Source organism: Vicugna pacos, chromosome 3, assembly GCF_048564905.1.
Source record: "Vicugna pacos chromosome 3, VicPac4, whole genome shotgun sequence".
Lineage (NCBI taxonomy): Eukaryota > Metazoa > Chordata > Mammalia > Artiodactyla > Camelidae > Vicugna > Vicugna pacos.
In genome coordinates, this window is record NC_132989.1 from 30,046,241 (window position 1) to 30,070,845 (window position 24,605).

The window sequence follows — 24,605 nt, forward strand, 5'->3', positions numbered from 1 at the left end:
AATGCTCCCCATTCAATACAAAGTACCAAACATAATCAGAAAACAGGTATTAGTCTCATCCACTCCTAATCAGGAGATGGTCAGTAACGGACCAGTTGAAATGTAGAAGACATACTACTTACGGTTTTTTTTTTGGTATGTGCACTTAAATGAATAGTTTACATATTTTATGTATGTTATTCCATAGTGTGTGTCTAGTTCTCCTGGAAGGGTTAACCAAATTAATCCTTTAATGGCTAGAGAGCCCAGACCTTACAACATGATGCCTAAAAAAGACATTGCTATCTGTAGTTTCTATAGTTATGCAGGTAAGATATATGTATGGTAAATCAGGTAAGTTCAAACAATAAAGATTGCAGCAGGGCTGGTGGGGCAGGGAGAACCACAATAAAACGAGCTGTGCCTAAATTTTGAAGCAATCTGGGCAGACAATGCTTATCTTTAAGACAAATGATATGGAGAACCCAAGAGGGGCAGTGCTTTAGTTGATATATATTTCCAAAGTGGCTCTCTTGGACATGTGCACCACTTCAGTGTGTATTATATTAGCAAGATACATTTTATAGGATGACTAAGTTTTGAAAGTAAGTTGTAAGTATATCAACCATCCCGTGCAATTGTGCTTTCTCACAAATTATATGGGAAAGCTGACTGTTTCACTGCAATGCACAGGATAAAACTGTAATCAGATACCTGGAATTCACTGAAAGAGTAGCATCAGTATCAGTAGCATGAAGCTGGAGATCAACAAAATTCATATTTAAGAAACTTATGGGTTTATTTTTTATTAGACCCTTCCTGTATTTGTTTTTAAGTGACCTTTTCAATACAATTGCTGGTGATACATGAGGCTTGCCACCCCTCTACGGTTTATAATTTGTAACCTAATTAAAAGTAATTGTCTTGTGTTCTAACTTCATTTAACACATATTCTGAATTATTGACATTGCTGAAGTATACTTATTGTTCACTTGGTGGAACTTAATTAAGTGTGTTCTATTATGATAAAGGCTTAATACATAATGATTTTTAATATCTTTGATAGGACAAGAAAGGAACAGAAAAGATCTGTAATTGCTTAATTCTACCAAAATGAAGATATTACATTTTGTTTATTGCTTAAATTTTACTTCTTGCAAAAATGAGGAATTAGAAAATGATTTTTACTTTGCTAATATTTAGTGAAATTAATATTTTATTTTAGAAACCCCACATAATATTATAGAACAACATCACCAAACCATATTTCTGAAAGTCCAGACGGTGTAATACTGTGTGAAATGTGGGATGTGATGGGTATATTGTTTAGTTTTTGAACTCATCAATGGGAATGCATTTGATAATAGGCATAGCTACTGTTCAAAGATAAGTGGAGAAAGTCAAAAACAAAGTCCTATTGATTCTTTTCTTCTGAGATTTTAAAATAAAAAAGTAGAAACACAGATGGGGCACTAATGTGCTCTTTTATACCCAAAGATAAAATGGTTATTATTCATGACATTTTAACAAACAAAACAGAAATTTAACAGTTCACATAATAACAACACACTGAGATTTTTCAAAGGAGTTTCACACACATCAGCTCCCGTTTGATAATAAATAAACTATGAACTACAGCAAGTAGTATTCCCAATTTAAAGAGAAATTTGAGGTTTAAATTGTTTCATGTTCCTGCCCAAGACTCTTCACAGCTGGGATTTGTACTTTAGTTTTCTGGTTCAAAATTCTGGGTTTTTCCCCTCCATAATGTTACAATCGAACATATAATGTTGCCACTGCTCAAAACATTTTTTTGAGCTATCTTTTTGAAATTCCCTTCAGAAGCAATTTATGAGTCATGAAAGCAAGCTAACTTACTACTATGTACCAAATATCTGAGATTTTTGTGAGTAGTAACTATTTTTCATTTCTAAAAAGCCTTGAGATTATAGAGATGGGTAAATTATTGATGACAAAAATTCCAGTCATAGAGAAAGGCAGCTCATTCTTTTCATCCAGACATCCAGTCATTAATTCAGTTAGTATTTATTATTTTGCCTAATGTATACAAAATATTGCATACAGAGGTGACGCTTGGTAGTGAAGGACAAAAAAATTATCAAAGTTTACAGTGAGTGCAATGGTAGATAGGAAGAAAAAAATAAATTACAATAAAATGTGATAAGTAATCTGACAGAGATAACACTGTTCCTAGTAGATAATATTGGAAGTGATTTTAAACTACGGAAAGAACGATGGTGCCATCATCCCAGCCATATCAAGGACAACAAGAGTAGGGTATCTAAGCACAGAGACCCTGAAGTTACACTCTGTGGACTTCAATATGTTGATTCTTAGCTGGATGATTTTGGAGTTTGTAGAAGCTGATTAATTTTACAAAACCTTAGTGTTTTCTCATCAAAAAGGCTCTACCTCAAAAGAATAATGAGGAGGAGAATGCTCTGAGAGGAGATCAAGACATTCAGAGGATTCCAAAAAACTTCTCTCTGTGGGAAGTGAGGAAGACCCAGAGCGTAGAGTTGCCTGGTCCTCCAGCCATCCTAGAGTATCATCACTTAGCCAACAACAGGTGGGAATGGAGGTTCTGTTCTCTGTTACAAAGTATTACAGAGGAATGAGGACAAGAAAAAAGGGAAAAAAAACCAAACCCAAAAACTTGCAGATGTTTTGGAAATGTGGCAACTTCTAAGCTCCAAAGGATGCAAGAGATTTAAGGAAAAGTAGAATTAGGGGAACTTTTGCTATGTTTAATTGGGATACCTCTGTTAATGTTCATTTCTGAGAGATCTAAATAAAGGTTGGGTCTTGTGTTTAATTACATTTATTGGTTGGACTATGCTTTTTTGAAGCTTACACTGTGTAAAAACTGAACCACTTTAGACCCAGGATTTATGTGGACTACACAAGTTAGTGTAACATATGTTGATGTTCTAAAATGCTTAGCATAGTGCTTCACACAAAGTAAGCACTCAAAAAATTAGTGTCACTGTCATTATTCACAATGTACAGTTTATAAACTTCTATTTTTATTGTTTATATGTCTAAACTAAATTAATTTTAATTTAAAGAAACCTATAAAAGATGTACAGTAAAAGAAAGACCAAACTCAGTAATATTGGATATATTGAAGAGAAAAAGAGGTCAAAAGAAACTATTTGCACAAATACTAAGCTAAGCTACAACAGGGAGACATAAAACAAAGGTCTTTTCTTTCTGCAGCTAAGGCAAAAGAAACATTCAGAGGAACATAGCTCCAATTGTCTAGTAAAGCAGAATAAATATTTAGGAGAAAGAAGTTTAAACGTGTTTAGCTGAATTTGAGTGCTGAAAGAAATTAGTCACAAGGATCTTTATATCAGAATGACCGACAACATAATGCATCATATCCTTGACAAAAGTTCTAATGCAAAAAGTGCAGAGATGGCTAACATATAGCTATATATTGTCTCTCTTTTTGAAAGCTGAGAACATAATAGGTTTCTGCAAGGCAGTTCTACTGACATGTGACTTCATGATGCTTTATTGTATCACTGAGATACAGCTTGGGAATAATTTGGCCATTGAGCTTAAACCAATGAATCAGAATCTCCAGAGGTAAGGCCCAGGATTACATACTTTAAAAGTTCCCAAAGTGACTCTAGCAATCAGACAGCATCAGGGAGACTGCTCGTTGCTCCCTGCAGATCCATTCCCTGCTTTGTCCTCATAGGAACAGAACACTTGATTTCTGCTGTCTCCTGGCTACCCAAAATAAGAATTAATTTCCCAGCCTCTTCTGTTGGGTGTTGCCATGTGACTATGTTTTAACAGAAACTGACCCCTTCTGGACTTGTCCTTAAAGTAGAGGCCATGCTAATTCTTTATCTTCCCCTCATCCTGCTGCTTGACTGATGATACTCTGTCATTTACCATGAAGCTGGGACCCACAAGCAGGGAAAGCTGAGAGTAACACTGGGCAGAGGCTGGTCTGTGGATGATTTCAGGGAGACTATACTAGCCGTAGACAACCCGCCTCCAGGCTATTGCTGTGAGAAAGAAATAAGCTTTCATCATGTTCCAGCCACTATTATTTGGCTAGTCATTAATTAATACAGACTGCTGTCAGAGTCATTTTCTAAAATGATAACAAACTGAAAACAGATTATTAAATTTTACCTTAATACTTTACAGGCAAATTTTAAATTGTGACGGTCTTGACTTCCAAGAACACTCCTGGAATGTGAAAGTAGGATCACACTAGTCACACAGAGGGTGCGTCTCTCTGGTCTGCCAGAGCAGGCAGTGGCCATTTTGTCTGAAGTCTATGCCAAGCCTTTAGAAAGAGGAATGTTAGGAATCATTCCTGACTTAGTGTTTTAAATACAGGAATATCTTCTTAACAGAAGGGTCTTATTGTCCATTTGAACCTTTGAGGTATATTTTTATGTGGTGTATTTTTGTGAAAGTGTCTTAAAAGGTTCAGATCAAGGTCAAAATTAGGCAATCTGACCCCAGACTATTTCTGTTGAACCAAGTTGAGTTCAAAGCCAAAATGCAATAAAGCTCAAGAGAAATTTCAAGTCATATTTGAGTAGTTTATCATTCAATAAAGAGTAGATTAAAATTTAAAAATCAGCCTCTCTCTTTCTCTCCTAGAATAAACAATATTCCCGCAATTTATAAAGAAGAAAGTCAACACTTGTGGAACATACATAAAAGGAAATTTGGAAAATCCTGCCTCATCAGCCTAGGAGACTTCTTAACTGTTTTTAGACTATTTTCCACTGAATATAAGGAAAATGGATGGATTTAATAAGAGAACATGGTGTTTCAAAACGTGGCCATTCCATTCTGAAGAGGTAATTTATATTACATGTGGAGGGGGAAAAGTTGAGGTTATTCTTCAAAATTCTTCAAGTGATAAGAAATCTGAAATGCTTGCTTTTTCTACTACTTCTATGGAAAAAGAGAAATCCTAAATTAGAAATGGAAGTATTATTGGATGTTACCACTGTCATTTATTTTAGATATAAATGAGGGAGGCCAGAGAGCAGTGACAAATGAAGGCTTTAAGGTAGGTGACCTCGGTACATTCCTGACAAGCTCCAACTTTGATGACTCTGTGATTCATCAGAATGCATAAATTTTGATGTTTAAACTCAAAACAAATAAACAGAAGTAGTCTTACAACATCACACCACCTATCAACAACCTGAATCTTGCACGTGGGATGAACAGGGATCTGTTTAGCTTCTAAGCCTATCTTCACAAAAGTAGGAGGTGAACACACACACAGAATTCTATACAACTTCTACAGAGATTAGGCCTCTCTAGCTTGGGGGAGACCAGGTGTACAACGCGCAACATTGAGCCTAGGAAGACTTCTGCACTCAAAATGAGACCCAAGTTAATTTTCAAGCTTCATGGCAGTGCCTGCTTATTACTGTCTTTAGTCAGATGCCATCTAATATAGAAACCTGAGAACATTTTATGAACTGCTTTTTTTCTATGAATTTACAAGGACTTAATGTCATCTCAGAGAGCAAAAAATTGTATGTGTTTTAGCTCATGTGTCTGAGGAAAGCACAGTCAATAACTCACTCAAGGATCTTGTCTTTTTCTTTTATACTAACATTCTAACTTTATGAATTCCCAAAAGCCTCACTTAACTGTTTTGGTTTAATTTTTTTGGCAGTCCAAGACAATTTGGGATTTTAAAACTAAAGAATCTATAATCAGAATGGCTATTAAATATTTAAATAGCTAGCAAATCAGGAGATAGGGAGGAGGTGAAATGGAAAAAAGAGTCCAGGTCCAGGGAATTGGCCACATAAGTTCCCTACATTCAAGATAAAAACAAAACAGGAAGTGTGTTTGAAATTGACTCGAGTTTCAGAAAATGTGGAGATAGGTTTAGGGCAATTCATTTAATATTTACTCAACAGGACAAGTCAAATAATGGTTTTCTGACTCAACTGTAATTTCATCATTAAAAATCATTTACCACTAATCCCACTACACAGAGCATTTATTTTTTCCCTGAAACACCATCAATAACTTGGGCATTAGCAGCCTGCACTGTGCAAAAAACAGTTTTGCAAACAGAACTCCTATCAAGTTGAACCCAGGACTGTTGGAACGACTGGGGTTCACAAGAAACATACTCACTATGCTTGACTTCATTGACTCATGTTATAGAGCAGCTGCCCAGCCGATTATTTCATCTACTTCTCCAAAATCTGTTAATTATTTCTCATATTCACTTTCCATCTCTATTTTCTCGAGGTGTCCAACTTCAGCATTTTCAGGCTTAAAGTCTAGTATTAACTATTTGTTGTAATCTCTTGCAAAAACAGTAAAGTTACTTCCAATGGTTTGATAACTAGAAGCAAGTAGAAGAATTACTTTACTGTGCTGGGTCTGTAATGCCTAGACAAGACAGCGAAGCCAACTTGGCTTTTTGTTAGTGAAGAGTGTTACTTACAGCATGATCAGACGCAGTGCTTAGAACACTCACACAGGACCCAGATAAACGGGATTTTAGGCTGATCCTGCCACTTCTTCATTATTTATTGGGAAAAAGCATCTAACCTCTTTGCACTTAAGCCTCTTCATCTTGAGAAATAATTATTTATTGGAATAAGTATGTCCTAAAATTCTCTTATTATAAAATTCTACAGAATAAAAGTAGTTTATTAATGAATGAAAATGCTTATGTGTTTATCAAATAGCTTAATTGATACTTTGTCAAGAAAACCAATCATAATACCCACACTAAAAGGACCACTTGGATGTTCACATGCTGTGGTGTGGAAGTCCTTTCCCACCTTCTCTGTGGGGCCTGCGGCTACACCCTGATCTCCTTCCACACTCTAATATCCACATGTTCTTGGACAGAGTTCTTGGACAGGGTCCTGGAAACTTCTTCTCTAAAAGAAGTATCTTGATAAATGTGCTTAAACTTCACAAGATCATAGCAGATGTCTAGCTTTCACAATAAATTATAAAAACGCAAGATTTTTCATTATGAAAGTAATTTGGGAAAATTCTGAAAAATAGAAAAGTCGAAAGTGAAAATAGGTTCTTCACAGTTTTATGATCCACAGATTTGTTTCTTACTTTTGATTGTTTATCCCCTCACAATTTGGTAGATAGGAACAAATTGAGTTGTGATCATCTGGCATATTCAAAATGTTATAATGTTGATTATGAAACGTCAGGTTTTCTTATTATAAGAACAATATATATACATTGTACATGGTTCAGAAAATGAGAGGGAAATGCAAAGAAGAAAATAAAAACATCTAAAATCTTCTTTAAAAAGACAATTGTCTGGAGGAGTAGAGAAAGCTCTAGAAAAGGGACTTGTGAACACATTCAACCACTGGCCCCCTAATTCCATCTGTTGATTACAGGGAGGGGAAAGGAAATCATAACCATAACTGTGGGGTCACAGGTGAGGCAACTCAGCCACAAAGATCTATGGTCCATATGTTGTGGGACACTAACTCTGCTTAACTGTTTACTTTTTAAAAATCATGTCTCCCATTTATAATTAGGCCCTATCTCCTCTTTTGCACATCTGAATATTTGCAATTATGTTCAGTGTTGGGCATTCTTCTGCAAAAGAATAAAAACACAGAACACACACACATAAAGAAGACAGATATTGGACATACTGGCATGTTTTCTAACCATTGTGTCTATAAGCACATATTCTACAATGTATATACTGTACTCCATAGACTGACCCAAGATGAGGCACTGGAACTGAAACTTCCAGAAGAGCTGCAATCTCAGTCCTGAACTAACATCTTTGCAGGTTCCAGGAAGATGATTTAAAGACAGTTCCTTGACTCATGGATAATGTCATCTCCCCAGTAGCTACATCAACACCTGTGTCGGCCCCTCAGACACCACTTGCCTCAGCAGTTCCATGGCCATTCACACACTAGGTACTTCCCTAGAAGGACCCACAGATCGCAGCCGGTGGTTGTACTCATGGCTAAGATATAGTACAGCAACATCGCACAGCTACACAGGCAGATCACTAGGGAATAAAGACATACGAGGCAGAGTCTGGAGGTTTCCCATGCTCTCCCCAAAGGGGCTCCCTCTCCAGCAGTGACATGCAGCTACACACCTGCAGTTTTTCTGCCCAAGGAAGCCTGTGTGAGACTCACATCCCACAGTTTTTAACTGGGGACTGGTCATGTAGGTGCTCACAGTCTAGCTGCAGCTACTAAAATCCTAGACTCCCAGGCTGAAAGATTGTGTTCACCAAACATTACAGTGTCTTGTCATCTAAAACCAAAGCCAGCGTGATGCCAGCTCTGCCAGTCACTGGCTGCATGGCTTGATCTCTTTTATTTAATTAATTAATTTATTTTAAAAAATTTTGTTGGGAGGGTGGGTAATTAGGTTTATTTATTTATTTTAATGGAGGTACTGGGGATTGAACCCAGGACCTCGTTCATGCTAGGCACACACCCTACCACTGAACTACACCCTCCTCAGCTTAATCTGTTTTAGATGCAGTTTTCCTATCTAGTAATTGGGCAATATAATAAGGAATAGGGTTCTGAGATCCTAGTCCTCACAATGCACTTCACATAATGTCTGGCAAATTGCATTCTATGTAAGCTATTATTATTATCGAGTTCAGCAAAATTATATCAATGGTATTTTTAATAAATCCATGATATACTATATTTAATAGGAGCTTTAAAGATATTGAGAGCAGTATGAAAGCTTCTTGGTAACAAAAATGGGCATTAGGTTGATTTATGCAACTCTATGTCTGAAGGGTTTTCTCTGGAGAGTGTGTGGTACCTTCTTTAAAAAAGCTATTCCAATTATTTGAAGGGCATAAACATTATGAATAAGTTTTGAAAAAAGAACAACATGAGTTATTGATTTAAATGATCCTCAGACTTTCAAGAGATTTCATGTGAACTGTAGTGTGGAAGTTCTTTTTCTCAGTACTGGAAAAGGAAAAGCAGAAGAGAAATGAGGTGACGAGTACTGCAAGGTCAGACTGCATCCTGCACTCAGTGGTGTTTGTTCCTGAGCAAATATGCCTTCTACCTGTTCAGAGTTTAATGTGGCAGGTACCGCACTGAATGATTTATGCCTTTATTTCATTTGTGCATTAGGTATCATTATCCCAATTGTACAGATGAGGAAACTATGACCCAGAAAATCTAACTAACATGCTCACGGTAGCCCTAGTAAGTGCAGGTCTGGGAATCCAAACTCAGGAAAGTCCGACTCAGAGCCAGAACTCTTTCCTCATTGTTGTTCTGCTTCTCTGGGACTACACAAGCTTTCCATGTCCGAAACCACCCAAACTAATTGTTCTTTCATGATGCCTTCACCTGACTCTAAATATTCAAACTGTTGGATACAGAGGAAAGCAGATTCATATTAACCTAGGATTTAGGAATCATTTAGAGTTCATTTAATTATCATTCTCATTTTAATAAGCTTCCTCAAAATAATTCCATATGGAAGAGTTTTTTTTTTTATTTAATGCCCATGCTTCAGCTAATGTCATGTAAAGATTTTATTAGAGATAATCTATTAGGAAGCAAATGTTTTCAATAAAGGGAATAAAAGACAATAATGTATCTGGAAAACCAGAGAGACTATTTTATCCATACTTCCTTTCCAGAGAGGTATATTCTTCACATTATTCTTTCCAGAAAACCTGGCTTGATGCTATATTCAAGGTGTACCATCCCCCCTCCCCCAGTCAAAAAGGAAAGAACGCAGGCAATTCAAAGTAGCGTGGTCGAAAGCCCCAGGAAACTTCAGTAAGCCAATGCATTCCGTGACCAGATTTCTGGGTCTAAACAGGAAAAAGCACAAGATATAAAACCACCTTCCATTTTCAGGTTACTTATATAATGCAGAGAAACATCATTTTATTTGAAATACTGAAAAAAGAAAATTAAGGTTCAGCATGTAGGGTATAGAACAGCAGTAGCTGGAGAATCTACCTTCCAGAAATTAAAAATAGGAGCACAAAACATGCAGAGAAGTTGAGGCTTCATAAAACTGCAACAATGTATCTGGTCTGTGGCTTCAAGAAGCTGAAACAATTTCTGACTTAAGAGAAGTATTGACATCTTTCTCCAGCTTTGTACTATCTATAGGAGTTCATAGGCACTAAAACACGTAAAATGTTCCAGAAGTTACTAGTTTTAAATTGAAGCATCCTAAGACGATCCAGGGGATTTTGGAATAACACTTAAAAGTAGTTGTGCATGATCAATGTTACACCACAGAAGAATTCTGGGGGAAAATCTCTAACACGATCCCCGCCTTAACTGTGGTGCTCACTTTGAATTTCTCTTTGACCTGTCACCAAAGAGTAGCTCTTTCTAACTAGTGTGAGAGTACAGGCCTTAAGCAGAAATTCCAACCTGCTTAGATCAAGAAAATGAAAAACAGACAGAGATAAAAATAGAGATACAGGCATAGACACAGCTACTAGGCTCTTCATCACAATGGAAAATGAAGGACACCCTTCCTGTAATATTTCCCTTCAGAGGAAAGTGTCTTTAGCTTTAACTTTGAACTCCATAGAGCTGCTATCATCTTTTTTATTTTTTTAACCCATGTCCAATAGTGAGAACTTTATAGTGTTAGGTAGCCAGTCCTTGTCAGAGGAATATAAAGGTTGAGACATAGAGAAAAACAGAGAAGCAAACCAGAGAAACCTTCAAGTAAGAGCCAGGGGAGGGACAATCTCAGAAGCCTTAATGTCTTCCTCCTACCATGAACGGATCTGATGTTTCTTGGTGACCAGTCAGAGTGACTGAAGTTCTGGGGAGTTCCAGATCTGTTATCCTGCCATAACTACTAACAGTGCCCCCTAAACTCTCAATGCCCCATTTCAGATATAGTGTCTCAACTATAGTGTTACCTTAGAAATGACTATAATTATATATAATATACCCAGAGGGAAAGAGGAATGTACAAACCCAACACTCTCATTTACAAGTCTTCTCTAAAAAAAAAAAAATCAAAACCAGGTAGTGACTACCCTATGATAGAGGCCCTGGTAAGCCAATGGCATTTTAACTGTCTTCAACAAGAACTTCAGTAAGAACTGACTCTTGAAATTTGCCAAAAGGTTCTGGTTCCAGGTTATTATTTATTTGTCTTTTGAGTTTTGTTAGTCTAGTTCCTTCCAGATTATGGTAGCTGTAGAGCACTGTAAGTAGGCTGTGCTGTCCAAAGTTATCATAAAGTGCATCCATGAAGTTTATTTAGTGCCCATCAAAGCTTCTCAGGTCAGTCTCCTAAAGGACAATTACAGACTCGTTAGTGTGTTAGTGATTCAGAGAAAACAAATAAGATTTCGTTTTATCTGTTTCATCTTTTGAAGTTGGATATATCAGGATAAGTCAACATATCAGGATTTAAAAAAATACCATAATTTTTATTATCATACTTTCCCAAGCTTTGAAGGAAAGTAAGTATTAGAGAATAAAAGGAAAAAAAAAAAAACCCAGCAGACTCCTTACAGCAGAATAATAAAAGTAGCCAAGATTTGCTGAGGGCTTATTAAAGGCCAAGAACTTTTCTAAGCAATTTATGCATTAAAACTCATCCTCAGAAGAACCCTATGAATTAAGCAACTAATTTCCCATATTTTTACAGATGGGTTAGCTGAAGCACTGAGTTCAAGTCACTTGCCCAAGTTCAAGTCATACAGCTACTGAGTGGCACAGTCAGGATTTTAATACAGATTTGAATTCAGAGCCTGTATCTCAACACCTTCAAATACTGCCTCTCTGGACTGTGACCACACACCTAATTCAGCACACATGTGGGTACCGGGATTGCCCGGACATGAAACAAGCACCGGTGTTTGCAAGCCACTACTCTGTGACCAAGCCTGCACTAAACACCAGGAAGCATACAAACAGAGTTTACCTTTCACCACTGCCTTCTTGGAAATTAGTGTACACTGACCCGTGAAGGATGGAGGAGTTAGGGGCACTGACCCTCCGCAGAGCTGAAAATCTTTATATAACTTATACTTGGCCCTCTGTTTTGTGGTTCCTTCAAATCCGCAGTTCTGCTGTATCCATAGTTCTGCATTCACAGATTCAACCAACCGAGACTCATGCAGGACTGTGGTATTTACTATAGAAAAAAAGCTGTGTATGAGTGGGCCCATGCAATTCAAACCCTTGTTGTTCAAGGGTCAACTATATACATAGTATAGTTGTTGCCAACTTGGCTGCACACTGAAATCACCTGGAGATTTAAAAGAAATGATGCAAGGTGGGAGGTGGCGGAGGGTGGTGGAAAGTCTTCATTTCCAGAGATTCTAATTTAGTTGATATGGGTGACAATCTGGGCATAAGAATTTCTGAAAACTACCCAGGTGATTCTACTGTGAAGCCACTGAGGCAAACCACTGATGGAGAGCAAGTATTAATTAACCCAGGTAGAAAAGTCGTTCCAAACATTTTTCTAAACTATCTAGCAGGTAAAATAGATCTGGGGATTGTGCAACCAGTGAAGGCTGGAGTTGACAAAAAAGCTGTGTGGGAATTTCAAGAGGGCACAGAACAGAAATTCCTGAAGGCAGGAATTAGCTTGATCCTGGGCAGAGACAAGAGTGGGGCAAAGCATATGCCTTTCCCCTTATTTATTTTATTATTTATTATTCATTTATTTTTATTACAGTATAGTCAGTTTACAATATTGCATCTATTTCTGGTGTACAGCAATGTTTTAGTCATACATGAACATTCATATATTCATTTTCATATTGCCTTTCCTCTTGAGCACAGAAGCTCCTAGGAATTAGGCTCCTGCAAGCTTCACCAGTCCCATATGGCCCACAGCTGCTCTGGTAGTCAGACAAGATTATCCTCTGCCAGAACATCCCTCCTGCTGAGTAGCTGAGCTCCATGCCTCAGCACCCTGTCAAGCCCTGAATCTGAGATCCACCGCTAAAGGGCATCTGAACTCCAAGAGAACCCTGGAACTCACTTAGTGCCCATCTATCCTTATATCATCCATAGCATACCTCTTAGGAAAGTTCTAGAAGAAAATGACAGAGATTTGTATCCCCAAAACTAGAACCAGTTCTTAGAAGTATCATGCCTAGTATCTTCAAATTATTTCTCATCCCCAGTACCAAGCATCCCTATAGTCCCTTGGCAGTTTCAACACTCAGTCGAAGGCCGTGAGCTTACCCAAAGTCATTCCCAAGTAGCTTCTAGACTCAGTACCGTGAAACAGGTTGGTCCCTGATTTTTCAACTACAAACCGTATGTTAAAACTGTATTTTACTCCCTGAAACATATCACAAAGTGAAATGAAGCAATGCATACTGTACTTCTAAGGGGCAGGTCATAAAAACCATTGCAAATAGTTTACAAAAAAGCATTAGACTCATATCCTAATAAATTCTCCCCCCACCACCACTTCCCATGTTACTAAATTTACAGGAATGCAAGCATCTTCCCACACTATCACCCAAATAATATGATTCATAACAAAATAAAACATAAAGGAAAGAACACTGACAGAGTCTTGAGTACTATTGATAGTTGTGCCATAAACCACTGTATTAATTGCCGTGGACTTGTCACTGTAACTTCTCTGGGTCCTAGTTTCCTCGTCTATAAAATGTAACTTCTAGGGTCACTTCCGACTCTGTAATGTCTTGACTCCTGGACCTAGACTGCTTAATTCTCTGAATACAGTTTGCATGGACCAACTTGGCACACACGATGGTTACAAGGACTATAAGACATCATTAGGTAAGTTCTGTTACTAAGATGAATATACTTATTCTATTAATTTAGGGCTTGCTTTTCACTAAACATCCATTTTCAACTTGGTATTAGTTTTAGGCCCAACATGTCAAAATATAGTGAGAAAACCATATCCTTGGTAACTAATCTCCAAATATGGCTCCTTAACAAACTACACCTCTCATTGTTCACATTGTTGTATAGTCTTCTCCTCTCTCCCTGTTAACCAACAGAATGCAGCTGGAGCAATGATGAGGGATTTTCAAAGCCAGGACAAAGCAGCCTTGCAACCTTACTTCTTGAAACATTTCTTTAGGGGCAGCTAGTCGCCATGTATGAAATCTGACTACTCGAGATCACCATGCTTTGAGAAAGCTCAACTAGCCATGCAGAGACTATTACAACTAACAAACCAATTCAATAAAATTGGAGAATCTAAAATTAGCAAAAAAATTGGATTTCTATACACTAACAATAAACTATCTGAAAAAGAAAGGAAATAACCTCATTCACAATAGCATCAAAACCAACAAAATATTTAAGAATAAATTTAACCAAGGAGGTGAAAAAGATCTGTACACTGAAAACTACAAGACATTGATGAAAGAAACTGAAGACACAAATAAATGGAAATACTCATTAAAAATTTACAACAAATAATGTATGCTACACATTCATTCTGTCATTAAACTTTAAAATAAATACAAGTAAATATATATGTACATTATGTATATGAATATATCTTTTCAGAGAGCTGGTAGTTAAACACTTAACAGCACACCACTTTGTGTATTTACATGAAGATAATGCATTGGTATAAACCAAAGCCAAAGAACATCATGTGAATAAAGATATTCTCAGGAGAAAATACTGGAATAGAATTGAGTCATCATATAATTTTCACAGAAATCCTGAAACCAAACACTTTCATGGTATAACAATAATACCATATTCAAGCTGAGAAGAGGAATTTAATTTTAATAAAACAGTATGATCTATGACATTAAATTAGTGTTATTAAATATTTTAGTTCATTGAATTTATTTTCATGTATCTGATATTAAAACTTGCTTTGAACTTTATAGTTCTGTAAGACATATAAGTATTCATTCATTCCTTTCCCAGTAAATGGATGGATACAATTAATACATGCTAGGCACTAAGCTAGGTGCTAGGATATATCAGTGAACAAAATAAAATAATTTATTCCTATTTTGTTCATTTTTAAGTACTATTCTTATTAAAATTATAGTTCAACATTGGGTATTTATAATTTTTTTCTTTACAAAAATATAATTACTCAAATTTGAGGAAAAAAATAAACTTAAAGCCTTCTTCAGAAGTAAGATAAATGGTCCATGGTCTGTTCACTGCTTAGAGAGCTCACTGGTGACACAGCATAAAAGTCAGTCAACAGTCATGGCTAAGGAGGTTGGGAACCAGCCTTTGTTACTTTTGTGTTTTCAGATCGTCAAAAAATAGACCACGCTCACATTCATCATTTCTAAAATAATTTCATCGGTGACTAAGCTCTTATACCTAAAATCTGCCCCCCCCCTTAAAACGATGGGGTTTTAACAAGGCAATTTAAAATAGACAGGTATATAAGTCAGGGTTCTCCAGAGAAACAGCATTAGCAGGATGTGAACAGATAGGCAGACAGATGATAGATGGATAGATAAATGTGAAGCAATTGGTTTACGTGATTGTGGAGGTGCAAGTCCAAAATGTGCAGAGTAGGCTAACTGGAGACCCAGGGATGTTGCAGAACACTCGGTCCTATTCAAAATGTCTATATAAGACATCTGGTCCATGCCAAGTGGTTTTGAACAGGACCAAGTATCAAAGATTTTTTGGCGTGGACCTAACGTCTCACAATGGTTTGGACAGGACCAAATTTCTGCCAACCACCAGGGACAGCCACATTATTAGTCCAATGGAAGTCTGCTGGCAGAATTCCTTCTTGCCCAGGGTGTCACTGTTTTTTAAAATTCAGCCCTTCAAACTGAATGGATGAGGCCCAATCACATTTTGGAAGGTAATCTGCTTTATTCAAAGTCCACTGATTTAAATATCAGTCACATTTACAGAATGTTTGACCAAGTATCTGGGCACTGTGGCTCAGACAAGCTGACACATAAAATTAACCATTATAATGGGATATTTAACAATATCACAGGTTCATTCAGCATTTATTAATTATTTGCTAAACTTGTATGGAAATATTTTGAATGTTTTGCTTATCTTTCTTTTCAGATGAAAAATTACTTCTGATAGATAACTAAATTGAACTCAACCCTGGCCAATAACCATAAATTGAATTCCACTGTACTTAAACTTAATTTTAGTTTTTCCTATTGTCTGTTAAACTAATTTGACTTGCCACAAAAATAAAAAGGTAATTAAACTGAAATTATTAGAGATCAATTTACGCATAAAAGGAAAAAATGCAAGTACTGTATTTGGGAAAGAATATAAAGAAACAACGGTCAATTCCTGCACTAGCCATGTTGCCATTTTAAGTTCTTTCACTAAAAATAAGGGCACAATTGCAATTTAAACACATAAATGGACACAAGACAGGGAGAGCTGAGGAGTAAGAGAGGCAATGCTTCTGCCAGCATGTCAAGGGGAAAAATTGCTGGGGAAGATCAGAAAACTGCAGAACAGAAATGAAGTCAAACTGGGAGTCATGAAAGGACTATAAAGGTTCTCAAGCTATAAAGAACAGACTAGAAAGAGGCGTTCCATAGATTGCCTTAGGAGCATCTGGCCTCCTAAGCAATGATGTGCTGAGGCTTAGGGCTGAGGAAACAATAAAGATGGAGTCAGAGTGCAGTCAATTGTAAATCGGTGATGATGCATTTCCTCATTCTTTGCTCCTTCAGACCCAAGCCTCAACTAGAACCATATGCCATTTCCTATGATAGCCAACTTGGCAACCCCCATGTCATCCTACATCTTCCTTTCAAAATATCCAGCTAAGATGAATTATCAGTGGAGCTTAAATTAAATAGCCTACTCATGGCAAATAATAAGCCTTCAATTTTTCCTTGTACAAGGGGAATTTATTTAATTTTCCTGTAAAATAAGGGAGTTTTGATCAGTACAATGGACACCGGTCAGTTCTTCACCCAGATCTCCTGAGATCCCTTCGGGCCGTTTCTGCATCCCCTTCCTCAGGCTCTGGTATGCTTTTGCCCCTGAAGGACTGTCTTCCACCAGGGGTCACTGAGTCCTGGCACAGGAGGCTGCAGGAGCAGAGAGCCAGAGCACCTGCAAATTTACATCTGCACCTCCCCACCTCTCTCCCTCAGCTGAGTGACCAGCAGGGGAGTATGGAAGCCAGTCTCTTCACCTCAGGTCAAGACAACTCTGAAGCTGCAGGAATCAGCTAATCCGTCCCTAGGACTTGACCTGCATCTAATCCCTGGTTTGACTTCTGCTCTGCTCTGTCCTCTCTCCTCCCACCCTTACCAGTTTCTCCTGGGAACACTTTCCAGTAAATTACTTGCAAGGCAATCCTTATCTCGGACAACTGGTGAAAGACATATCTACGGTTTATATTCTTTTGGTCTTTATGGTTCTGTCCAAACAATACATGTAGAACAAGATAAAACAAATTCAAGACTTTGTTATAATGGGTCCTTGATACCACAAAGTCATAAACAGTGTGTTAGCAGCATCCCAACTTCATAAAGCCACCGATGATATCATGTGTGTTATCACCAGTAGCCTGAGAGTTTTAAGATGGAAAGTAATGTGATGTTCCAGGGAGACTATGGACTTGAGAGCCCTAGACTTGGATGCAATGCTGGCACAACAAATATCTAGTCCCATACCCATCAGATTGCTTGGATTCTGAATCGATAAAACAGCAATACTGACCTTAAAGAGTTAAAAAAGTAAAGGAGTAAATGTTTAAAACACCTGATACATAATAAATATAAATAATTTCTGCATTTTGCTTTCCCCGGGGAATGATTTTGCCACAAGGAAAACAGAGCTGATTGAAGCATCTATTTCCCTATAGTGAAAAGCCTTGGAATAGAGCCCTAATTAATGTCTGTCATTAGCAACCAGTTTACATTTGGGAGCAAGCGACATGGCAATTATGACTGTTTACCAGTAACCTTAAGGTTCTTTTGAATTATTGAGGCTGGTTTCACTCATTCATTAATACATGCTTATTGAGTGGTTATATCTCAGGCACTGGGATATACAGAAATAAAAGAGACTGATTTGGTGCCAATACACCAGCAAACAAATAAGCAATTAATCAGAGATGGTTTAAGTATCATGAGAGAAATAAACAGGGGCATGGGACAAAGGAACTCAGTAAGGGAGGGGAGCAACACTAGACAGGACAGTCAGGAAATTCCTCTGTGAGGGCGGGGTATTTGAGCTGGAGCCCGTCTTGTGAAGATCCAGAAAGAACATTCCAGGGAGAAGGAACAGCAACTCCTAAGGTGGGAGAGACCTTGGTGCCAGTGGAAATAAAGTGATCTGAATTCAGGAGAGCAAGGAGAAGATGAAGCCAGACGAAAGGGCAGGAATGAGAGGATGTAGTTCCTCACGGGTGTGCTGAATAGTCTGACTCAGTGAAGTACAGACATGGAAAGCGTTCCTGTTTATCACCAATCTTTCCTCCTATATGTATTGTACAAATTCCCTATTCCTTCCCTTTAATCACATTTCAGGCAGAATGTATAGCTTCACAACCAATTTCAGTATAAAATTAGCCAGTCCAATGAAAATTAAATGCAATCTGAAACTTAACCCTTAAATGTAGTTTAACGCCGTGTTTCTCCCCTAGCTGAAACAGATGGGCACCTGTTGGCTCTTTCACTTCTCCACCTCCTCCCTCTCCCTCTTCCATGTCTCTCCTCCCCAAGCGTTGTGAAATCTTGGAGAAAACAGAAAGAAAGGGGGCAAATGTCTCTGACTTCATTGGGGCTGTGGCTGGTCCTCCTTGACTATTGATGCTCTCTGATTACTGACATTCAAGGGCTCCTTCTCTCATGTGGGGAGTACGTGTGGGTTCTTTAGGAAGCCCTGCAGAGGACAGCCAGGTCCTTGAAGTAGACAGTCAACCCAGTGTGACCTCATCCAATCCACTCTCACTCAGTGATATATTCTGTAACCTCTTGCTTCTAGCAACATGGCTGACGTCTGATTCCCCTTTGAGTATCTACGTAGTCCACGGAAGGGTCATCATTCTTCACCTACTAAACAGGAGAGGTGTGACTTCCTAATGCTTAATCCTCTTCCTTCTACTCTTGTTCTTTCCGTATCTGTTTTCAAATAGGCACATGGGAGGATTAGTAAATTCATACTCATTAAGCAAACATCCAGCCTATAATTCAGATGTAACTCACACCTTCTTCAGATACTCCCAATTTCCATGAGTAGACCTCTTAAAGTGCCCCCTCCGTCACTTGCCTTCAAGCAAAACAATCCCATCTCCCTCAAGAGAAGAAAAAGGAAAATCTTCAGCATTCTCCCACAGGCCTGATAACTCAGTTATTCTCTAGTCTAGACTTAGGGAGACTGATCAAGGACAAGTAAAGAGGTCTGACAGGTACAGTAATGAAATTGATACTGCTTTTTCATACCAAATTCTATGGGAATATGTCTGATGCCATGCTTTACAATAAGAACTACTTAGCAGCTCTTTCATTTTGAATAAAATCTTTTGTGTTAAATACAATACAGAGCTTTTCGCTTTGAGTACAGTGAGTATGATGCACTTATTACTAATAAATGCTTAGTGACTATCAACAGGACTTGTCATTGAAATTCAGATATAATGAAGCATAAATGTGTTCATTTATTCATCAGAACATACTTATTTATTCATTAGAGTGATTTTTCTTCATTGAAATTTGAACACATTGCTGCTCCTTCTTCTAATTAATATTCTAATTACTCATAGCTAACTACTAATGAACAGTTATAATCTCTAATATACTGTCTAGCAAGAAATGGTCACACTTTCACCAAGTCCCCTACCCAATCATCCTAAAATGTGTGTTTTCATCTCTCCCTCCCAGTTCTGTTATGAACAATCTCTTCTGATAAATGCAGACACCTGGGAAGAGGCAAGACTGGTTCTTTTCTTTTTCTAATTGAACTTCTTGTTTTTGTTTCTAATGAAGGAGAAAATTAGGTAAGCTGGATGTCTTAGTTTCATACTGTTTAAAGAAAGAAAATAGTAGAGTTGAAAAAACCCTTATTAATTAACCACAGTCAGTGCATACAAGGCTGCAGTAAGAAAAATTAAAGAAAGAAAAAAGAAAAATTAATGTCAATTTTGGGAGGGATCATAAAAGCAAAGAGAGAGAGATACCAGGAAGTCACAGAATCATGTGAAATCTTTATCTCTGACAGTTAGTGATGACAGATGATTAAACAAAATCATAAAGCTCTAAATCGGCACATCACTCTATAGCTAATGTGCCATGTATCAGGTACTCAGTACATAAAATAAATCAGCTCTGGGAAATTCGAGGCTTCACTGAGTTCTGAAGAGGGTAAAATTTAGATATGGCTTGCATGACATTACTAGCTATAGGATATTGGTGCCCAAGTATCCATTGCAGATGTCTATTTAAGCAGAGATCTGAGTAGTAAAACAAAGTGGCCTAAATTAGACAACCAATCAGGGCACTCTTTCCTTCTCCTCAAGCGTGCAGGCACAACAGATCAAGTGCATGAGTAACGTATCCTTTGTTCTCAGGGTCTCACCCCTGCATTTGTAGTAGTCTTTCATTTCATTAAAAGCGTGTGGCGATTAAAGTCCTTTGAAAACACTGGGTTGCATGGGCTGGAGTCACATAAGCTGAAATCATCTTATGCCACATAAGTGTCTAAGATAGCTCTTCTTAAGCCGGAGAAAAAAATAGATGAAAAAAATTGAAATATAAGGCATATTACTATTCACTGAATACTTTCTATGAAAAATAAATCTCTTAAACAAACAAAAAATGAAAAGCTATGCGAACCTAGTTTTTACTGATTTTCTTTAATGTTTCTTATTCCAAAATCAAAAGTCAAAAGAAGGTTGATTAAGAACAGAAGGCAAGGAACAGTCTCTTCAATAAATGGTGTTGGGAAAGCTAGACAACCACATGCAAAAGACTAAAACTAGACTATTATCTTATACCATACACAACAATCAACTCAGAAAGGATTAAAGACTTGAGTCTAAGACCTGAAACTAAAAAACTCCTAGGAGAAAACAGGTACTTAGCTCCTTGACATTGGTCTTGGCAGTGATTTTTTAGATCTGACTCCAAAAGCAAAGACACAAAAGTGAAAATAAACAAGTGGGACTAAATCAAACTAAAAAGCTTCTGCACAGAGAAGGAAACCATCAACAAAATGAAAAGGCAACCTACAGAATGGGAGAAAATATGTGCAAATCATGTCTGACAACAGATTAATATCCAAAATATGTAGAGAACACATACAACTCAATAGCAAAAAAACAAACAACCTGATTAAAAAATGGGGAGAGCATCTAAATAGACCTTTTTCCAAAGAAGACATACAGATGGTCGACAGGTGCATGAAAAGATGCTTAACATCATGAATAGTCATGAACATGTGATTCAAAACCAAAATGAGATATCACCTCATACCTGTTAGAGTGGCTGTCATCAAAAAGACTAGAAAGAACAAGTGTTGGTGAGGATATGGAGAAAAGGGAACCCTTGTGCACTACTGGTGGGGATGTAAATTGATGTAGCCACTAAGGAAAACAGTATGGAGGTTCCTCAAAAAATTAAACATGATTCAGCAATTTCACTTCTGGGTATTTATCCAAAGTAAATAAAAATGCTAATTCGAAGATATGTACTCCCAAGTTCACTGCAGCATTATTTCCAACATCCAAGATATGGAAATAACCAAAGTGGCCACTGGGAGATAAATGGATAAAGAAGATGTGGTATATAAACTCAATGTAATACTACTCAGCCATAAGAAAGAATGAAATCTTGCCATTTGCAACAACATGGATAGACCTGGAGGGCATTACGCTAGGTGAAATAAATCAGACAGAGAAAAGAAATCCCATATGGCTTCACTTACACGTGGAATTAAAGAACAACAGCAAAACCAAGCGCACAGAAGTGGAGAACAGACTGGTGGTGTCAGAGGTGCTGGGTAGGAGGTGGGAGAACTGGGTTTAGGGAATCAAAAGGTGCAAACTTCTAGTTATAAATAATTAAATTATGGGGATATAATATACAGCATTATGTCCATTATATCTCAACAAAAATCCTCAAAACAAATGCTAGTTAGAATATAAAAGAACAGAGAGAAAGATAAAATTAAAAATGTCAGCCAAATTTTTTGAAGCTTCCTGAAGAGCTAAATTTGGAAAATGCAAACAGTCTGTAACATACAAATTTCTGTTATTGTAATAATATCAGGAATACATCATCAGTAACGTAAGAGCCACTGTTTTGATGATAACCCTTAAGTAGGAAAGCCCATCAACCAACTCTCCTGGCTGCTATAAAGAAAATGACATGAGTTTCATTTTTGCCTGCCTAAAGTTGCCATTCTCTTCTCTTTCTGGCGTTGGCATATATCACTCCCTCTGACTGAAATAGCTTCCCCTCCTCTTGGCCTGACTAACTCCTTCTCATCCTGTCGGTGATAGCTTAAAAATCAATGCTTCTGTATCACCTTTGCCGAATGCCTGTGTGTTGGTTATATACCCACTGCAGCTCAGCTCCAAACTCACTCTTCTGTCTTCTTTCACGTAATGCTTAGGCTAGGACCCTGCAAATTACATTTTCCAGACTCCTTTGCCAGCGGGCTTATATTAGATGCTGTCAATAAGAGGCATTAGAGAGAGACTGGAAGGGAGCAGGAGTAGAGAAGGGTCTTTATTCTGTTTGTTTGCTGTTCCTGTCTGTGCTGTCACAGCAGGGGCAATCCATCTCAGCAGCAGCAGTTGGCTCTAGACACTAACAACTTTCAACACTCACAGAATCAAGTCAGAAAAACTGGCAGCAGCCAGATGTGCCTGCTCCTCAAAGGCCTGAGATTCAATTCTGCAGGGCGGCTTGTCCGAAATCCTAGGTTATGGTAACTCCCCCACTTCCCCAGGCTCAAGCTGACATGCATCCTGCAGTTATTTTTTATCTAAGTGATCTCCTGGCTATGATTTTTGTTTGTCAGTCCTCCAATAACTATGTATTCAATTCTCAGCATTAAACCCATGGTGCAGGAATTCCTAGTGTAATTTCTTTTTCCTAACTGGACTCAACGGATACCACAACTGGCACCATGAATAAGGTCAGGAAACAGATTCTCAAAGATAAAATCCTGGGACTGACTTGGTTATACCCCTAGCCTTGAATGTTGTGCTAAGCTTTTTATAAATTAAAAAGTGGATAGTGATCATCTTTGGCATACACTGGCATCACAGTTTACTAGATTATCACTATAGTAAATAAAGTCAGGTGTCTATTAGAGCAAGGGTCTTGGGAAGCCAAGGGGCTCTGTTTCTTGGCCTTTATGGTAATAGAGCTGACTATAAAACTGTAGGCTGAGCCTTATTTTTATTTATTTATGCCTGTTGGAGAATTTACAAGAAGAGATAAATAAGCTCAGTATTTTAAAACTTTCAGTTCAAGAAAAAGGGAGCTTATTTGGTAGTTCAAAGAGAATCTTTTCTTTCTTTTACCTGTAGAATAGGCATTGTTTAAAATCAGATGCAAAATTTAACTGTGCAGTTGAAGAATTACAAAATAAACTGATTTCACAGATTCACAGAGCATCCTCTGTGAAAGTCAGGAATCAAATAGAAAAGATTGGGTTCCAGGTCTCAGAAATGAAGACATCTAGACAGACACGAATGAAAATGAGACTTGAAGTCTCAGTTACTCACAGTCTCTTCTGAGGAGACTCACGTTCTCTTGCTCAAGGCCTGGGCCTGGCCCATCTGAAGCAGACGCCTTGTCAGAGGATGCCCACATCCATTTTTCCTCATTATGTCTACTCCTGGGATGGGGGCTTAATGACCCAGGGGATACAGTTCAATACCTGATGAAGTAGGAGATCACTTACACTCCAAGAGAATTACAAGATTTAGCTGATTTGTTTTGACAAAAAACTGAATGCTATGAGAGAATGGGTGCTAAGAGTGTTAAGACTCAGGATGCTGGGGCATCACTTTGAATGAGGCCTGAATTACTGACAAATGTACATTCACCAGAGATTATACATTTAATGTGAGATTGAAATGCAAAAATTCCCTGCAATATAAAGGGAAAAAGCCCAAAGCCTGAGAGAGAGAGGAATGTTGGCGTGGATTTAAGAAGTACAATTGCATATCTAACCCTACTTCCATTAATTCCCCCCAGGAAGGCTCAGAGAACACTCCTTTCACCAAAGAGTAAGAACTACATTTAAAAAGTAGTTATCTGTGACTCCAACATCCAAACAAGTTAACTAGACTTCCTCTCATTACTTGGATTGGCCTTGCTTCTCCTCCAGCCCATCCAGTCCCACTCACCACGCCAATGGCTCCAATCTCGGTTCCAAGTCAATCACAGTCTATTTTGCATATCTGCTGTTCTTTTGTTCATGTCTGCCTGTGTCACATGACTGCTCTGGAAAAGCCAATTAAGATTCCCCAAACCACCTATTAATATGAATAATGCCTTCCATTCACAAAGAATTTTAAACTTTTCAAAGTATGTTACATATTTTATCTCATTTGAGAGTCACATCATTACATAACAAGTAGAATAGGCACTACTGTCTCATTATTGAGATAAAATAGGTAAATTTTAATGAATTTAAGTGGTGATTGGTTCC

The 24,605-nt window shown here is 37.7% G+C and overlaps 1 long non-coding RNA gene across 2 annotated transcripts in view; it reads right to left on the reverse strand.

Moving 5' to 3' along the window:
• Positions 1 to 9,759: 9,759 nt before the first annotated feature.
• LOC140693947 (uncharacterized) overlaps positions 9,760 to 24,605 on the reverse strand; it is a 340,057-nt gene continuing 325,211 nt past the window's right edge. The window contains exon 5 of one of the 2 annotated variants that reach the window (XR_012069668.1): positions 9,760 to 9,829. This is a non-coding gene — a long non-coding RNA (uncharacterized lncRNA). Of the gene's footprint in view, positions 9,830 to 11,120; positions 11,289 to 24,605 lie in introns of those variants that run through there. The other variant, XR_012069670.1, reaches the window with a different exon arrangement.